The sequence below is a fragment of the Nicotiana tabacum genome, chromosome 8, assembly GCF_000715075.1.
Source record: "Nicotiana tabacum cultivar K326 chromosome 8, ASM71507v2, whole genome shotgun sequence".
Lineage (NCBI taxonomy): Eukaryota > Viridiplantae > Streptophyta > Magnoliopsida > Solanales > Solanaceae > Nicotiana > Nicotiana tabacum.
The window spans coordinates 210,862,397-210,869,489 of record NC_134087.1 but is presented as its reverse complement, the minus strand read 5'-3'; the positions used below and the strand labels follow the sequence as shown (position 1 = coordinate 210,869,489).

General features: G+C 36.9%; 1 non-coding gene across 1 annotated transcript; it reads right to left on the bottom strand.

Moving 5' to 3' along the window:
- Positions 1-577: 577 nt before the first annotated feature.
- On the bottom strand, positions 578-6,848 carry LOC107778796 (uncharacterized). The gene is made up of 2 exons (XR_012694473.1): positions 6,706-6,848; positions 578-763 (listed from the first exon to the last, which is right to left on the bottom strand). It is a non-coding gene; the product is annotated as an uncharacterized LOC107778796 (transcript).
- Between the last annotated feature and the right edge of the window lie 245 nt (positions 6,849-7,093).

The following is a 7,093-nucleotide window of genomic DNA, read 5'->3' as shown; positions in this document are numbered from 1 at the left end:
TACAATACAGAGGTTAATAATCATTGGATTATTAAATGAGTATGCATTTCCTGTTTACATGTTCAGTTCATTCTATTAAAATTTGGATATAAAGTGCATAATTTACAACACAAGTGTTTGGTTTCTAACTGAACAAAAATTTTCGCACAGGTATACCCTTGGCTTTCTTAACAGGATAACAACATTGTGTAACCTGTAAAGAACTAATCTTATGTTAACTGAATAATTCCCACCCTAGATTTGTTGGCCTCATTATATAAAAATACTATAATTGACCTTATTTTACAACCATAATGCCTCATCCCTACTCTTTCTTCTGTATAGTTAGAATTTGCTAAAAAGAAATGGCGGACAAACAGAGATAACAAAGGGAGGTCAAACCAAAACCCCGATCACCAAATCACCAAAACATTCAGACCCACCTGATTAAACACCGAGGCAATGACAATTACAACCCCCAAACCAACTAAAACAGGAAAAACATCCAACTTCAGTGCCCAAGATGATAATGCATTGTTTGCTTAACTAGAGCAACGGAGCTATAAAGACAGCCAAGAAGAGACTCATGGAGACCAGGTGTTAACAATATTTTGGGTTCTTTGACGGCCCCAACTCTGAACCTCTGTTCGAAAAGTTACAAGAATGTTCATATCAAGTAACAACAGAAAAATGAAGCCAAACTTGCCATGGAAAAGACTCCAATGTAGCCACTCCAATTGGAAGAGACATCTTTTAAAGCCTTCGCCGAGGCCATTTCTGCAACCTGGCAGAGTTGAAATGAAAGAATGTTACGGATGATGACTCCATGGACAAGGTTAATTTAGTCTCTTAGTTACACAGGTATTATTTATACCGCATGTAAAGGGGTTAACTAAACAGAGGATAACTTATACAGAATATTTTGTACTATCATTATATTCTGCTATAGCTCAAACCAAACATCCCTAAGAGTCTTAGGGGTCGTTTGGTTGAGAAACAATTTATCCCAAGATTAATTATTCCGTGATTGTTATTTCACCATCCCATAAGGATTAAAATAACACTACAATCCAGTTATCCCGAGATTAGTTATACTGTGATTTTATCCCAACCGTCTCAAATTTAAGCCCGGAATTATTTATCCCCGATACCACCTATACAACTTTTTAACTTACGATTTTTTCCCATCCTTTGCTAGATCTGCCTGGACCCCAAGATACAGATAAAAAGGGAAATGAAGAAAATAGAATCAGTGATGGGATTGTCCAAAACAACTTTATTCCATCAGCTTTCACAATGCCTAGAAGAAAATAGAACTAGCTCTAACACTGCCCCTCTCCTTTGGCTCCTATTCTTCTTGCCTGACAAGGGTTCGTCAAACATTATAGACAACTGTAAAACTTGTGAGTCCCATGAGGTTTTTTTTTTTTTTTTTTTTTGGGGGGGGGGGGGGGTAAAGAGGGGGGCAGGAACCCGGGGAAGATAGATTGTAACAACAAGGGAATGTTAGATCAGCTATTTGATTCTCAAATTCTTATCAACGAGAAAGCTCTCACAAATTTCTACAAGAGAAATATTCTGCATTTAAGTTCTGCAGTTCCTAGAGACATCATGCACTTTGCAAGCACAAAACAGCTTCTATGTACCACTAATTTTAATCCTCCCCACAAAAAATAACAATGACATCCACATAAACCCTACCACAAATTGATATGGTTTAACAGTTGATTGTTACTAGTCATTCTTCATGGTTAGTTAAGGCACAAGTCTTACAAACACCAATTACAATCCCAATCTTTGGATTCTTTTATAACATCATCAGCAAGTTCAATGCTTGCCAAGCCTTATCCTAATTCGCGTGAACCAATATCTAATTTAGTTCCACAAAATAATCAATCTTTAACTCACCCTTTGGATGCTACTTCTTCACAATCTTTATCTGATTCTAATGATCTATATATAATAAAATGAGAAGTAAAAGTACAATATTTAGACAAGTGGCATAACCACAAATAGCCAATTGGCATTATTAAGACAAAATAAACTACCTTTCTAACTAAAAAAAAAAACATTTTGAATCTTAAGTTTTGGATTAATTGGTTACTCTATTTGAATTAATAAATATAGATATCTTATAATTAGCTATATAATAATAAAACGAAAATATAAAAAACAAAATACAAAAAAACCAACCCATTCAAATTGGGGAGTATTTTCAAATTGAAAATTTAAAATTATTTAAAAAAAAAATTAAAAATTCAAATATATATATAGAGAGAGAGAAAGAGAGAGATGTAAAATAATTATATCTATCTATAATTATAAAAGTAGAAGAAAAAACAATCTCGTTAAGCCAAGTGTCATAACTACATATAGATTTTGTTATACTTCTGCACAATATATTAAATAATAAAATATAACTAACATTTATTAAAATAATATGATATATCAGATCATAATTTTATAAAATTAATATTCTGTCAAATTATCCGCACATCGCGCGAGTTCTAACACTAGTTAGAGAATACCATAGAGGCAAAGAGAAACTGGACGTCCAAGTTCTTTTTGAGTTTTAAACCTACATTTCAAATATTTTCATATAGTTGGATTCTCATATAGAGAATCACTGTAACGACCCGACCGGCCGTTTTGAGCTTTTGCACTTCGCTCACCAGTTCTCGGGCATGACTAGCCCCGTGTGATGTATTATGACTTATGTAAATCGTTGGTTTTGGTTTTCAGGATAATCGAAATAGATTTGGAAGAACAATACTCAGTTTGAAGCTTTAAATTTGAAAGATTTGACCAAGTTTTGAATTTTAGTATTCGATCTCGGATTTGGAGTTTTATGATTTGGTTAGCTCCGTTAGGTGATTTTGGACTTGGGAGCGCGTTCGGAATGTGATTTGGAGGTCCGTAGTAAATTTAGGCTTGAATTGGCGAAATTGAAAATTTGACGTTTTCCGGTCGGCAGTGAAAATCTTGATATCGGGGTCAGAATGAAATTTCAGAAATTGGAGTAGGTCTATTGTGTCATTTGTGACGTGTGTGCAAAATTTCAGGTCGCTCGGACGTGATTTGATATGTTTCGGCGTTGTTTGTGGAATTTGAAAGTTTCTAAATTCTTAGGCTTGAATCTGAGGTTGGTTTGGTGTTTTAGTGTTGTTTTGAGTGATTCGAAGGCTCGACTAAGTTTGAATGATGTTATGGGATGTGTCCCGAAGGCCTCGGGTGAGTTTCGGGAGGTTATCGGACCAAATTCTTGGTTTTGAGAGTGTCAGATTTTTCTTCTGTTCTGTTGCAGAGATTTGTTCTTCGCGTTCGCGAAGGGTTGTTGAGAGAGGCAGCTGGTTTGTTCTTCGCATTCGCGATGTAGGTCCTATGTTCGCCAAGGTTTATGAGTTAAAGCTACACGTTCGCGAGGAGCGTTCTGCATTCGCGTAGGGCCGGTTGTTTGGTCTTCGCGTTCGCGGGTGGGCCCTCGCATTCGCGAGGAAGGGAATATTGGCCTGAGGCAATTTGTGCTTCACGAACGCGAGGTAGCTACCGCGTTCGCGGAGAAGGAAATAAGACCTGAGCAGAATGTTTAAATAGAGGTCTTCGCGATTTTTGGCCCATTTCTCACCATTGTTAGAGCGATTTTGAAGCTTTTTGAGAGGGATTGAATAGGGATTCAAAGGGAAACACTTGGAGGTAAGATTTTTGAACTCAATACTCGATTCTATGGTGATTTCTAACTAATTAGACATGAACTAGTGGGATTTAAAGCCTAAAATTGGGGAATTAGGGCTTGAAATTGAAGAGTGTAAATTGGGGATTTGAGGGGGCCATTTGAGGTCCGATTTTGATGTTCTTGGTATGTATGGACTCGTGGGAGGATAAGGATTCTATTGATGTGATAGACGTGGGCTCGGGGGTCGAGTTTGACCAATTTCGGGATTTTTGATGTAATTTGATTATTTTCGCGTGCGCTTTATTCCCTTAGCGTATATTGATGTTATGATTCTGATTTTGGTTAGATTTGGCGCATTTGGATGCCGAGTCGAGAGGCAAAGGCATCGCGGGTTAGAGTTTGGACCGGTTTGAGGTAAGTAATGATTGTAAATGTTGTCCTGAGGGTATGAAACCCCGGATTTCACATCGTTGTACTACTTTGAGGTGACGCACACGCTAGATGACGAGCGTGGGGTCGTGCACCGTTGGGGATTGTGACTTGGTCCGTTTTGTACGATTGTTAAGTCGCGTATTTGATTGAAAACTGTTTGATATCATTGTGTTTTGGAAAGTATTGCTATGTTTTGGGCGGAATGCCATATTTGAGCCTCATGCCAATTGCTTTGGACCCTTATGGGGCTTTTTACTACTATTCCTCACTGTTTTGACTTAATATTTGTACTCAGTCATGCTGCGTTTTACTGATTCATAACTCAGCCTTATTTACCCAGTTTTGATGCTATAAATGATATTTTGGGCTGAACGCGCTGTGTTATTGATAGTCTGAGTGGCTTGTGAGGTTGATGGCTGAGAGAGGCTGAGGGTCTGGTTGTGAGGATTATATATTTATGGATCGGGCTGCACACCGCAGCGATATATATATATATATGTATGTATGTATATGGATCGGTCTGCACGCCGCAACGATATATGGATCGGTCTGCACGCCGCAACGATATGTTGGATCGGGTTGCACGCCGCAGCGATATGTTGGATCGGGTTGCACGCCGCAGCGATATGTTGGATCGGGCTACACGACGCAGCGATATAGCTGCTTGGGCTGTAAGAGCCCCTCCGAAGTCTGCACACCCCCAGTGAGCAGTCGACTATATACTTATGGATCGGGTTGCACGCCGCAACGGTTATTATATGGTATCTATTGAGCGTGAGTGCTGAATGTGAGCGTTGATTGATGGGAGTTGAGTCTCAAGTGACTGAAAGGCTTGCCCGAAGAGCTGTATACATATATGAGTGATCCTTTGCCCGAGGGGCTTGTTTTTATGAAACTGTTGTTTTCACTCCTCTTTATACTGAGCCTCTGTTGAAAATGTTGAACAAATGCTTTGAAACAACTTTCACTTAAACTGGAGTTTTTACGAGATGTTCGGAATTTAATCACTGATTTGGCTTTGTTATTTCCACTGATATTTTTATGTTATGAGATGTTTATGATTCCTATTTGCCCGAGGGGCTGTATACGAACTATGTTTGCCGGGGCCGATTATGATTTTCATCACCTTTATTATAAATCGCATTGAACCTCTATTGAAACTGTTGGAAAGCATCTTCAAATGATTTTTACCAAAAGCTGGATTTTAAATGAGACGATTGACTTATATTCTAATTTGAAAGCTTGTTGTGCTTACTGAGTTTATCCTGATGTGGATTTATCATTTCCTACTGCTCAGTCTTTATTTACTTTTATTACTTACTGAGTTGGCGTACTCACATTACTCCGTGCACCTTGTGTGCAGATTCAGGTATTTCTGAGCTTTCACCACCTTTTGTGTATTTCCGGAGTTAGCAAGGTAACTGCACGACGTTCGCAACCCTGCTCTTCTCCTTCCTATCCTAGTACTTTACATTTCAAACTTAAATTGTATTAAGCAGACAGTGTTAAGTTGTACTTAGTGGCTCATGACTAGTGACATCAGATTCGGGTTGTGCTGATGTATTTACGTACTTGTTTCCGCATATTTCTTTTGATATTTTAAACATGAAAGATTTGAGACTTAATCTGTCAGAAAAATGAATTTTACAAAAGATCTTCATATTGTCCGTGTTGTCTTGGCTGGCCTAGTACTGTGATAGGCGCCATCACGAGACAATCACTTTCTCTTTTATGATGAAATCTTTGCCTTCAGGTCAATAGGATTCAGACTCTTATTCCATAGTCTTACTGGTTAATCTTCTCAACTTTGAACACCCATAGAAGCATCCCCTCCCCCAATACCCTTTTTTCTTGACAGACTATAAAAGAGACCTTCGCATACATATTGTCCAACACGATCTCGATTATTATTAAATGTATACAATCATTAGACCATGATAAAGTGGTCAATAAAGTAGATTCAAATCCTAACAAAGACAAAAAGATGTTATGTGATTTCTTCTCATATGTCAAACCTTTAGTGAGCATAGTTCCCCGATAGCTAGGCTAGTGGGAGGTAATAAGTACTCAGTGCAATAGTACAGGTGCAGCCAAGCTAGCCCAAACACCATCATTAACGGAACAAAAAAACAAACTTTAATAAGTTTATTTGGTTCTTCCACCATCACATGACTAAGCCTATTGTCAGCTATCAAGAAACACTCAGAGTTCAACATCTAGCATACACAGTAATTATTATTAATTACTCTGGATAACTCTATAAGTGTAAAGCTTAAATTTTTTTATAAAAGTTAAATGCTTTTACTATTTCTGATTGAGGTTAACATTAATTCATATTTTAGTTAAATCTGCTACTGCAACAAAAGTAAATTGGTATAATGCTATGAACTCAATTACTAATACCTAAACCTAAATATAACTAAAATCAGAATTTTAAACATTTATTTACAAAAAACAAAACATAACAAAACATTCTGAGTCATGTTATTAACACAAAAGGTAAACTTTTTTATTATGATTTTATCTATTTCGTTGAATTCAAACACAAAACATACGGAAAATCAAACAAAACATAATTAAATTAGCTAATAAATAACAACATGGAAATATGTAAAGCGAACCTGATTCGAGGAATGAAAGCTTCTGGAACCGAAAGCCACGGGGTTTTATCTGCAGAGAGTGAAAAATAGCTCAGCTGAGTATCGAAAATGACCCGAAAAATATTGAGGCCCTGTATATATATATGTATGTATATAATGGACCAGAGGCGGTGGACTTGCCCACTTGAGTTGCCCAATCCATTATGGATTTGGGTTACGTGATCTTTGCATAAATAGCCGGTCAAATTTACTGCTTATTTTTTCTAACTGATATACATATACATATATATACATATATATATATATATTCCTCAATTATTTTTAATTAAAAAAATTAAATAAGCGGTTATTTAGATTAATTCTTCTACTTAAAATTACTAGTAAAAATTGCACCATTTTAACTTATACC